Genomic DNA, 13,366 nt, shown 5'->3' on the forward strand with positions numbered 1-13,366 from the left:
TGCGGACAAGAATGAGAAGCCCGTTCTCCAGCGAGAACAAAGATGTATGCATACATATCCTACTGAATTCTAATTTCAGATATCGCACTTATGAAAGACTGTTTTAAAGAAGATTCCAGTGAGCAGTACATTAGAACACAGGGCATGTTTTGGTTGATTCATAGGGGATAAATGTAAGAACAAGTTGAGCCTGAGATACTCACACACACACACACACAGACGCATTCCAGAGGATTCCAGTGAGCAGCGCATTAGAACACAGGGTATGTTTTGATCACTGTCAAAGTAGTGATTCATGGGGTATAAAAATGTAAGAACAAGTTGGGGCTGAGACACTCTGAGGGAGAGTGCCATTGAGTTCAACACAAGAGTTCCCCAGTCTTGGGGCAGAGAAGGATGAGATGAAATGGCAGAGGCAGTTGAAGGAGAGGATAGTGCACATCAGGAAAAGGTGCAGGACGAAGGCTAACGGTAGTTTTCAAAGTGAGAAGTCCCCACACATAAAATCCTTTTTGATGTCTTTTATTATTTCATGGCTGGATTTTAAAGTGTGCGGACTTCTCATTTCGAAAACAGGAAATGGCGACACCTCAGATCTCTGGCAGAGATGAGATGTGAGACGGCAAGTTTCCCAACATCAAACAAGTCCCTCCTTTCACCCCCACTGTAGTAGTACACACTGTACTACGCACACATGAATATGACCACATGCACACACAAATACGCACATGCATGTCACAAACACAGGCACAAACGTGTGGTCAACCAAAAACACGAGGCACAGAACATACTGTATGTGTGAGCATCAAGCAAACTGTGTCTGCCTCTGTGAAATGTTCTAAGACAAAAGAGTAAAAAGTCTGTGCTTGTGTGTGTGTGTGTGTGTGTGTGTGTGTGTGTGTGTGTGTGTGTGTGTGTGTTTGCATCTGTGTGTGTCTTAATGAATAAAGCAATAGTACACACACACACACACACACACACACACACACACAAATGTGTCAAATTTTACTGGAGGGAGAGAAAGAGAGAGAGAGAGAGAGAGAGAGAGAGAGAGAGAGAGAGAGAGAGAGAGAGGAGAATGGGGAGGAAGAGAGAGTCAGAATGCCATGATAAACTACTTCACCTCTCACAGGGGAGCGCCGACAAGCCAGCAAAAACATTTTGACAGCGGTGCTAGTTCACACTTTCCTTGAGGGGTCTGTAAGTCAGGGCGGCTGTGTGTGTGTGTGTGTGTGAGTGTGCGTGCGTGTGTGCGTGTGTGTGTCAGGGTTGACAGACACTCCACAGTGACTTCCTGAGGCCTTATTACAGTAAAAGGTTATGACTCTGTGAGCGTCTTCTGGAAGAAGGAATATTTCTTTGAGGGCCTGATTTTTTTTTGGGGGGGGGGCAGTCTTGGCAGATTTTGCAGCAGTGAGATCTTGCGTACAATGAGCTTGAGTCTGGTCAGAGTTTTGTTTGTTTTTTATTTGGGTTTTGCTTTTTTAGAAAAAAGTTTCAAAGATGCCAGATATGTAAAACTGTAATGGTAAAATATATTTTATGTTATCTCCATCTGTGTGGTCTTGGTTTGAGTGACTGCACTGTAATTCACTGTTCAAATGTTTGATTTAGAAGCATTACATTTGCATGTTTTTCTTACGGATCTGAGGTCAGTTTCTCGAATGTATCTTTGCTATCGTCGTTAGCAAAGTCCCTCATAAGAGCGACTCAACTCTCTCTCGACAGCGACGCTCACCACTAAATCCAAGGGAACGGTAAGACGGTCTTAAGACGGTTAACAACGACAAGCATGGGCGCAGATAGCGGGGGGGACGGGGGGGACATGACGTACCCAGATTTTCATTCACCTAGATCCGTCCCCCTCACCTTTTTGGAGAAAATATCTGATTTCTGCCTTTGCATTTTGCAATGTGTGAAATAGCGCCTCCCTGGACCATTCACTTTCATATGTGGCAAAAAACGGTATTACACCATATATAAATCTATTTTTTTTTGATTGGCTAACAGCCACTGAAGTCCCAGATTTGAAGCGCCATAAACAGAGCTGGCTTGATGAAGGAAGTGGAGCTAAGAGCAAACGTCATATTTACATTACATTTTTGGCTCAGACCAGTTGCTTGCTTTTATAATTAAAGTTAATCTCGAGGATAGTCCCATTCTTGCTAACTATGATGTGGATTACAAAAACTGTGGAACGTGAATGATGATGGTGGAAACGCATGGATTAAAAATTGGGATAAATAGTTCTACTGCGGTCAAGACAACTTTTAAGGTAAGGTCAATACTAGGTTCATGTCCGCTGTGACGCTGTTGCCTAGTTGCTGATGTTAGCTGATGTTAATTGTTCAGAAGGGCTTTTTGGTCTCTTTGTCGCCTGTTTTCGAGTGAAAAGACATCTTTGTTGGGCCATGCCATGACAGCTGTCAATCAAGTAGGCTAGCCTAACGCAGGTAGCTGTCGTGTTCACTGTCCCTGGTCTGTATGCTGTCAACGTCTGACTTCATTAATTTTTTTAATGAGCTCCTTTTTGGAATGATGACTGCGGTGGTGTTAATCTGTTGGATGCATTTACTGTGAATTGTTGTTAAGCGGTACTACAACGCAAACGTGTGGCTTGTATAGCGTTGGAGTGTAGATGCAATTGAAACGCAGCGTAGTAGAAAAAATGACTGAGTAGAACTAGTAGCAAGGAGGTTGTCTTAAGAGCTCAAGATCACCATTTAAATGCGCCGCTTTTATCAAAAAAATCTAATCTGGGGGAGACCCCAATATCACACCCCCCAAAACCGTGCCTGGATTAAAGTTGTGTTTTACATGCAATAGGCCTACCACCGCGAGACTGGTCGTCTTAAAATGTCTACAGTACTAAATCACACACTGTTGCATAGCCTGCTGTAGGCCTACATTAGTAGTACAACGTGAAATTTGTTGACACAGTTGTCCTGTTTAAAGGTTGAATTGGTTGGGAAAGTACTGTAGCACTTGCTGATGGGATGGGAGAGGTGTGTTTAGAAGCGCGCGCAGGGGCGGGTGAGTCTTGGTGGGAGGGAGACTCGTGCACATTCTCAGTAGAATCTGTAAAGCTGGAGCGGTTTAAACATTTGTTAAAAAATATCATGTATCAAGATTTAAAATAGTTAATGTAGCCTAGTAGACCTACAAAAGCAAATAAAATTATTTAGCGGAAGATGAATATGCCACTAGCAATAAAAAAAATGATATTCAGTGTACAATAATAATGCCCCCCCCCCCCCCCCCCCCCCCCCCCCCCCCCCCCCCCCCCCCCCCCGGACGGTTGGTTGTGAAAATGTCCCCCCCAGTTTTTAAAAGCTATCTGCGCCCATGACGACAAGAATCGAGAAACGGACCCCTGACAAGGAGCTGACACTGTTTATTTCATCTGTGTTTATATTCTGATAATGAGCCATAATGAATAGAGGCACGATCATGGGGAAATTTGCAAACTCAGTGTTTGACGTGTAAACATATCCAAACAAAATTATGAAGCGATGGGCATGGAAATAAATTACAAAAACAACTTAATGTGCCCCCTTGAAAGGTGCCTTTTCTAGTCTGATCAATAAACCAAATTCAAAGCGAATCTCCCGTCTGCTATCTGTCTCACCTCAAACTGTTTGTCCAAGGCATCAAAAGGTAGCAGCAGCCCCTGGTAAACGTCTGGTACCCCAACTGTGCTTTCTTCCACATCAAAGTTATTGCTGTTTATCTGGTGAGCCAGCCTGTTTGTCTGTTCACGCTGACTATTTTCACAGAAATAGGCCTACAGCAAAACAATATCAAGACCAAGAGTCCTCGTTTCGACCACTGATAGAAAATATTATGCACACAAGTACACAACACAGATTGACAAATCTAAAAAGCCATTAATTTTAGTTTACCGGTATATTAAGAATTTATTTTAGAAAACCTTATATATCTTGTGATTTTTCTCTGGTATCATTCCAAAAGGGAAATACACACATTCATCACCGCAATCAACAACTATGAAATTGATTGTGTGACAACAATGTTCATATGTGTAGTTGCAGGACTTTGTGTTTGAGGCACAACTTACAGACCTCAAGTGCACACAGAAAGCTGCCCCATCCCTGGTGCTCTCTCTCTCTCTCTCCACTAGTCAATCAGCAGAGAGAGGGAGAGAGACAGACAGAGATAGAGGGAGAGAGAGAGAGAGAGAGAGACAGACGGAGAGAGAGAGAGAGAGGGAGAGAGGGAGTAAGAAAACGTTGTGTATCCCTCTCCTTTCTGCCAGACCAATCAGCAACTGAAGTGGCTCTCAGCAGTAAAGGTAAAGCAGTGGATGAAATGAGGAATCAGTGTGACAGGCCAATTAGTGTAGCACGGCTGTGTGTGTGCGTGCGTGCGTGCGTGTTCGTGCGCGTGTGTCCGTGCGCGTGTGCATGCGTGCGCATGCGTGCGTGTGTGACATATTTCATGACACACCACACCTTCCTTCACCTTGTGCCCTGATGAAGGCCCTGTAGCGGGCCGAAACATTGGCAGAGGAAGTATTTTTAATTATTTCATTTCAAACATGAACTAGCCTCTATAATAAAGCGTTTCATCTAAGAAGAGTGCCTTGGCATCCTGCCTTTTTTTGATACCCACACTCCACTCGCCTTGTCTGAGCAGTGTAGTCTGGGTCCAAATCAAACCCACAGCTTGGAGATGCAGTGCATGGTGGTCTTGCACTGTAACTGGGAAGAACTGGGAAGACGAGAGAGGGGAAGAGGGGAAGATAGTTCACTACTAAGAGGTTTCTGCTAAGGCCAGACACCTGAGGCACCTGAGGAGTAAAGCATGCAGTTGATGGGAGAAATGATGATATAGTTTTGTGAGAGCAATATTTTACAGATTTTTTTATTTCAAATTTATTTCCCCAAAATCCAAATGGTTACTGTATGTCCATTGTTGATTTCCACTCATGCGTCCTTGACCAACAGCTGGGATTGGAGGAGATGAGCTGACTACCTCCACACCCATTTTCTCCGACTCGTCACTCATTTTCCTGAGTGAATCTGTGAGAGTCTAAAAGCTAAAGTACTGTATCGACTGGAGTGCTGCTCCCTCGCTTGCACTTACATGAAACATCTGAAGTTATTCACTCGCTTGTCTTCACTTCATGCTCTAAATTCTTCCATAATAGATTCTTCCTCACCCTACCAACTCTTTAAATAATGTATGAAGGAATAGACCAATCTCATTCTTTCATAATGCATTTTTTCGTCCAAACTCCTCTTCAAATAGTGTATAAGAGAATATACCAAACTTGTTCTTGCTAAATAAAACATTTGAGCTGTATGGTTTGCTTCTTCATATTCTCTCTTGGTTTGCTCCGCTTGGCTCTGCAATGCTTGACCATGCAATAGCCTTCTGCTTCTGCAGCTTCTGTATCCCCAAACTAACAGTTTTCACTGAGAGTCCAACACTCTGACTGCTAGTGTTAGTGATAGGCTAGTGTTATTGACTGTAAAGACAGGCAAACCAAACCAAACACAGTCAAATCAATAAAAACTTTAAGCCAAGGAGTGCGATACCCCTACGGTGGTTTATTTCACATCAAAGCTATTTCTATTTATCTGGTAAAACGGGGAAATGGTAAGTCAAGAATGTCATCATTCCTGTTTCCAACATGTTTTCTGATGTGCATCCTTGAACATCATCATTCATCTACTGTATGTAGGCCATGGAAGTCAGGAGAGAGTTCTGCACGTCAAAGGCAAAGTGCAGGAACTTCGTATTTTCTAGAAAATGAGTTTACACTGAAAATTATCTTCATAACACTTACTTTATGTTGTGACAAATCCTTACGGTTCAAAGGTGTCCCATTTTAGAGATATTGCTATGACAAATTTGCAATAACTACAATATCCAAATTAATACCAATACCCACAATGCACGTATTTTCCCCAGTTTCAATGTTGACCCAGTTAATGCACTTTGCCTTTGTAGGGCAGAGCTGTATGAGCTGGACTTCCTTTAGCAGCTATAAAACAACCAGAAGGGTTTTTTCTTTCTTTTTTACATCCAGCCTAGAAAGCTGGGGCTATAGTATATCGTGTGAGTCCAATACCAATGCACACAGGCTAGCTGTAATGAGGAGTAAACACCACACATAACCAACCCAGACTAACAACACACAAATAAATTAATTAACAGCCATGGTTACTGACTCTGACATAGCCTACCATATATTCCTGTGTATGCAACGTTTCTTATGAGTCAAAAGAGATAAAGTGAGCTCAACTGGACTTTTTTTGGTCAGCGTGAAGATATTAATCTTATTCCTTGTCTTGATCGGATCTGGTCTTCTAATGGCAGAGGACTAGGAGCTACAATAATGTACTGTACACTGTATCTCTGGACCACTACAGATGGAGCTGTGAGCTGTAGACCAGTGGTTCTCAAGTGGAACAGTCTTGGGACCCACCATTTTCCACTCTCATTCGGTCGCGACCCAATTTTTTTTAGCGTTCAAGTCAATTCAATGCAATTCTCAAAATGTAACCAAGACTCGAATGACTGGTTGCACACTATCTATCTCGCAAAAAAAAAGTTCATTATCCTATCAAAATAAAAGTTGTAAATTGTTGCAGGAAAAGTTGAATGTTTTTTTTTTTAGAATTAATTTATTTTTTACACCAAGGCTCCGTGACCCACCCATGACCCCGTCGCGACCCACCAGTTGAGAAACACTGCTGTAGACCATGACCTTCAAAAGGATCACCAGAAGAACACATTTTACTGTAATTGGGAAAGGTCAAATGTATCCAAACCCCAAAAACAGAGTGCATTGAAAATAATTGCATATAATAATTAATTACATTAATTACATAAAAACATTGATTGGAATCCCTATTGCCACACACACAGACTGAATGATAATGCATCCATTATCATTCATGCTGCACATCCAAGGAATTCTGCTTGGGGACAGAACTATGTCACAAACAGGAGAAAAAAAAAGTGCAGAAATAGAATGTGGAGACCAGGAGTGCGTTTTAATATGCAACCTTGCCTCCTCCACTTGCCTCCTCCACTTGCTTCCCGTCATGATGACATCACTGACAACAGCATTATATTTCAATATCTTGCAAAAGCTCATTTGCAATTGGGATGGTGAATGAAAAACAGTCCCTCAAAAGTTGTTGTGGCTAGGCTGACAGCTGGGAAACTTTATCGTTTTCTCCACGGAGGAGGGGCCAGGAGGCGGGACGAGGAGACAAGCGCAAGTGGAGGAGGCAAGGTCGCATATTAAAACGCACTCCAGATTGTGACGGCCAAAAGTCTTTTGTCTGCTTTAGGTGTTGAGCTGCTGTGAGAGCTGTTAGGGGAAAACGAGTGAGAGCAGAAGAGCATGAGGTAAGGAAAGAGAGGGAGAGAGGGAGAGAGAGAGAAATACAGAGATGGGATCGGAGAGACACAGAGACAAAGAAAGAAAGAGGGAGGCAGAGATAGAGGAAGACATAGAGGAAGAAAGAGATATATTCTCCTCCCCTCTTCTATCCCTCCTCTCCTCCCTCATGTCTCTCCTTGTCTTCTCCTTTACTCTCCTCCCTCTTCAGTGACACACCATGCTCCCCTTCACCAAGGGGATGGCTGTCATGACGATTTAGAATTTCAAGTCAGCTGGCAGGGGAATCATCTCACATATACTGTAACAGCAGAGGGGAGGGGACGTGTGTGTTGGAGAAGTGAGTGAGGTAGGGAGAGAGAGATAGAGCGATAAAACTAAAGAGAGAGGGGGAGGGAGGATGGGAAAGGAGGATGAGAGCCGTGTGTTGAAGGGGCTTGGATGTATTTCCTGAAGATGTCAGAGAGTGTTATTAAAATTCACTGCATTACTTACATGCACTGTACGAACAGGAACAGAAAAGTGAGAAAGAGAGAGAGAGAGGATCAGTGTAGAAAATGAAAAAAAGACGGAAAGAGAAAGAGAGAGAGAGAGATCGCGGAGGGAAAAGAAAGCAGGAGAGAGAGGAGGGAGCGGTAGAGGCAGAAAGAGGCCCAGAAAGTGTTCTCTTCTCGACCGTGCTGCCACAACAGCTGCCCATCACCTTCACGAAACAAGTTCCCCTCCTTGCTGTTTGCCTCTGTTTAACTCTAGTACAGATGAGATAAAAAAAAGAGAAGAAAGAGAAAGAAAGAAAGAAAGAAAGAAAGAAAGAAAGAAAGAAAGAAAGAAAGAAAGAAAGAAAGAAAGAAAGAAAGAAAGAAAGAAAGAAAGAAAGAGAGAAAGAAAGAAAAAACAAAGAGAAACAACACAGATACAGCAAGGGTGAGAGATGGAGAGAGGGAGCGAAAGAGCAGAAGAATATAGACAGTTACAGCAGTCTGTCTCGTCCTTTCCATCTCCACAGTCATCATGTCCGTTGCAGGATACACTTCTGCTTCTTATGCTTATTTTCCACTGCCGGTTTTCTGGTAGGCCTACAGCTTGATGAAGTGTGACTTGGTGGCCACTTTTTGCATTCCGATTGAGTGTCATGCCTATTCAAAAAGCAAAAAGTGGCGGCCGAGTCATGCTTTGTCGAGCTATAGGCCTTCCAGAAAAACGACAGTGGAAAAGAGGCATTAGTGCACTTAAACTAGCCCGGCGTTCACGCAGACCCTTTGTGCTTTGTTAAACTTTGTGAGCTTGCACGAGGGTCTGGATATCTTAGACGAGTCAGAACGGAATCCAATATTTCATAGCCTCTCCAATCAGAATCGTGGGGCAGGATTGCGGGGTGGGGTATATACAAGTCAGTGGTTGAAGTAGTACGTGATTTAAAAAAAAGCCACCTGAATTCTCCAATCAGGTTCGAGCTGTTTTGAACACACCTGCGCCTTTCCAGAGTTAAGCGATTGACAATGTTCCAGATGGCTGGTAACAACCATTGCGTGAGAACCAGGTTACTTAAACTGGCCCGTCAGACAGATGTAGGCCTACGTGTCTGCAACATGCAACTATTACAGTTTCAATGTGTATGCTTCTATGCATTACTGAGTCTGTTTTTCATACTTTAATGTGTTTTGTAAGTGTTTTCAATCATTTTATAAACCTATCTAACTTCTGATCAGCTGATTTACAGTCTGTTTTCAATAAATTACCTCTTCAAAACATTTGGTGTCTTGTACCTTTTCCTTTCTGATCTTTCTATGATGCCGAGTTGTGGGTCAGGAGAGATCAGGGCGTGTTTTTGTGTTGGGAGTCTAAATGGCTCAAATTATGCGGTGGCTCCTGCATTAATCTGTGGTGGCCGGCTGGGCTGGTCTGAGCTATACGCTGGGCTGAGTCCAATACATCCTGATTGTTGCCGTCGGATGACAGAATGGCCTCTAATCGCTTCTGATGCTACTAAAGTGGTTATCGATCAGAGGGGGGCACGTTGCCACCACACTAACACTTATGAACGATTCGAAGCGGACAGGGAAAAAAAAACACAACCATTAAAATGACTTGTTACACAGATGGGAAACACTGTTTGGCCACTATTACTGAGAGAGAGAGAGAGAGAGAGAGAGAGAGACAGAGAGAGAGGGAGAGAGAGAGAGAGAGAGAGAGAGAGAGAGAGACAGAGAGAGAGGGAGAGAGAGAGAGATGAGTCATCAGCTCTGCAAAAAAACTGTCATCAGGCCTGATTATTATGTCCAGCATGCTAACCGTATGGAGAGAAAGGGCAAGAGAGACAAAGAGGGAAAAACAGAGGGAGGTGTAAAGAATGATAAACAGAGAAAGAGAGAAGTAAAGGGAGGAATAGAAAGAGAACAAGAAAGAGGTCACACCGGTCTCGTTATGGTACATGGTGGTAGAGGGTGGCAGACGGTGGTACATGGTGATAGAGGGTGGTAGACGGTGATAGAGGGTGGTACATGGTGATAGAGGGTGGTACATGGTGATAGAGGGTGGTACATGGTGATAGAGGGTGGTAGACGGTGATAGAGGGTGGTACATGGTGATAGAGGGTGGTACATGGTGGTAGAGGGTGGTAGACGGTGATAGAGGGTGGTAGACGGTGATAGAGGGTGGTAGACGGTGATAGAGGGTGGTAGACGGTGATAGAGGGTGGTAGACGGTGATAGAGGGTGGTAGACGGTGATAGAGGGTGGTACATGGTGATAGAGGGTGGTAGACGGTGATAGAGGGTGGTACATGGTGATAGAGGGTGGTAGACGGTGATAGAGGGTGGTAGACGGAGATAGAGGGTGGTAGACGGTGATAGAGGGTGGTAGACGGTGATAGAGGGTGGTACATGGTGATAGAGGGTGGTACATGGTGGTAGAGGGTGGTAGACAGTGATGGAGGGTGGTACATGGTGATGGACTCGATGGCCTGTATATCTGTCTGCATATCTGCCTGTATGCTAGCCAGTGTTAATTTTCTCATCCATTTCCCAATTCAGTCTCAGTCTTAGTCTTGTGTCAAAGTCCATTCTTAGTCTTAGTCGCTTTTAGTGTTTCAGAAATCATTTTAGTTCGTCATTATTGAATCGACTACTAGCTATCTTTACCTAAAGAGTGCAGTGGTGTAGTCTACGTAGAACCGGGTATGCGGAGTATACCCACTTCTAAATTTTAGGGATTTCAGTATACCCACTTAAAATTTATTTATCCATTGTTTTGAATAGCACAAATATACAGTATACCCACTTCAAAAAATGCTCGAATATACAGTATACCAACCATAAAAAGTAGACTACACCACTGAAAGTGTGGGAGACAATGATGGACTCAATGGCCTGCCATGAGTTGAGCGACTCTCTTCCGTGCTCCCAAGGTCTTGTGTGCCCGCAGCAGAAACTTGGAGTTGCTGTCTGTCCAGAAGATTTACGTTTAGTAATTTTAGTTTAGTTTATCCTTTGTGGTTTCCAGTATAACAACAGAGTTGACTGCAAACAAAGTCAGATGAATTGCTATTTTGCTTTGACTTGAATTTCACAATCCAGCTCTCAATTGAAATATTACATTGCAAGTGAGAAAATACAGAAAGTCTATGGAGCACACCAAAAACAAAAATCTCACTTACGCAACTTCTCTCAAGGGTGACTGAGAACAAAGAAACAACCCAAACCAAGCAAACAATCAAAGAATCGAACAAACAAGCTGAACAAACCCTGAGTACAGGCACAGCAGAGACAAAATCACACGCACACACGAACAAAATCATTACACGGCTGCATGAATCTACACTTCCCCTCACTCACCTTTGTGAATCAAACTAACCAAAACAAGAAAAACAATTGTGCACTTTCATATCAGACATGACAGCACAAATCTATACTCCTAACCCAACCGTATCTCTTTCATTTCGTGAAGTATTCACGAAAAAAATTACTTTAAATTTCGTGGTGCATTCACGTTATTGCCCGTTTTTCGTTGTTGGGCAACGAAACGCTGCCTATTCATTTGAATTGCCCGACTGCTGCCTAGCGACCCACTAGTTTGACGCCCTTTCGGTACCGTCACATGGTAATCAAACATTTCAAACAAGCAATTACGGTTAGGGTTAGGTTTAGGGTTAAGGTTAGGGTTAGGGTTAGGTTTAGGGTTAAGTAGGGTTAGGGTTAGGGTTAGGGTTAGGTTTATGGTTAGGGTTAGGGTTAGGTTTAGGGTCGTATGACATAAGGCGTAAGTACAGAAAGGGCGTCAAATTAGTGAGTCCCGAGTGTATCAGCAGTGTTCTGTCAGCACCCCCTCCCTGCCCCGGCAGACGCTTGGATAACCATAGCAGCAGTGGGGCAATTCAAATGAATAGGCAGCGTTTCATTGCCCAACCACGAAAAACGGGCAATAACGTGAATGCACCACAAAAATTAAAGTTATTTTTTTTCGTGAAAACTTCACGAAATGACAGAGATAGGGCTCCCTAACCTGTTGCCAACCTTGTCTTCCTGAAAATTACTATTATTATTATTATTATTATTATTATTATTATTATTATTATTATTATTATCATTGGTGAACAGAATGTGTCTGTCGTCAGCCCAGTAGAGGCGCTTGTTGGTGTAGTCGATGGCTAGGCCAGAGGGGCTATAGATCTCCCTGTCGATGATCACCACTCCAATGCCCACACGGCCGATATGCGAGCCATCACTGCAGTCGATACAGAACACATACCTGTCCATAGAGGTGTGAGTAAACAAGGAGTGTGAAGGGGGAGGGGATAAAGAGGAGAGTAGAAATGATAGTTGAGATAGAGGGAAGGGAGAGAGAGGGAGGGATACAAACAGAGGACAGATAGACTGACATGAACAAAGGACGGTAGGGAGGACAGAGTGCAATTAAAAAAAGAACACTTCACACAGTCCAAAGAGTTGTCTTCCTGAGAAGGGCACTGATCTTACACTTTGCTGGTTGGACACTCCATGTACATGTCTTCATGTCTGTCATAGCTGTCTTCTTTATAAGACTTTGCATGGCCTGGCGCCACCTTGTTTACAGGATTTTATAAAATATCGTCAAACACGAGTAACTCGAGCAGTGGTCAATAAAGATGTAGAGATTCCTTTCAGGAAAACCTCTTTCAGTCAAAATGCATTATCTACTAAAGGCGGCATATTATGGAACTCTATTCCTCTGCATATAAGGGAATGTCCCTCTTTAGCCACCTTTAAGATGGAGTATAAAAAGTGGCTTCGAGCCCAACAAACATGTTCACACTGATGGTCTGAGCCTCTACACAGTGTACACGCACACACACACACACACACTCACATAACACATGGCCCTATTTTTTGGGACCTTTTTCTTTTCTCTTTTCCTTTTATTTACATGCATGCCTTTTGCTTCTGTAGTGGGTTTTATTTCTTTTGTTACTAACAGTCTGTTTTATTTTAAAGTCTATTGCTTGTAAACATCTAGCCTGCCTATTGGACACCAGATGGAAATTAGCCCTTGGGCTACAATCTGGCATGTTTACATATATGTACATGTATGTATATGTTCATTAATGTGCAATGTCCTGAACAAATAAAGTAAAGTAAAGTAAAGTAAAGTAAAGTAAAGTACATCACTACGCATCCTGTAACTATTGTGTGTAGAGCAATTGGTGCCACAGTAAAAATATGAAATATTTATAAAAATGTATTTCCTGGTAATGAACCTCTTGCCCTGGGCTGTGTTGTAATTGCCTCATGTAGGTCTACTACTTCAATTCAATATGCATTTATAGCAAAAGTAAATGTTATTTATATTCAGAATCGGGTCTGTTTGTTATCCCAAATGTAATTACACACATATATTTGCATAGAAAAAATCAAGGTAGGAAGTATTGGAATGTAGAACTATTGAAACTGAAATAAATTGTGTGTTACATTACAAACAGGAAAGCAATAGGGGTACATTACAGAAACTGAACTTT

This window comes from Engraulis encrasicolus, chromosome 13, assembly GCF_034702125.1.
Source record: "Engraulis encrasicolus isolate BLACKSEA-1 chromosome 13, IST_EnEncr_1.0, whole genome shotgun sequence".
Taxonomy (NCBI): Eukaryota; Metazoa; Chordata; class Actinopteri; order Clupeiformes; family Engraulidae; genus Engraulis; species Engraulis encrasicolus.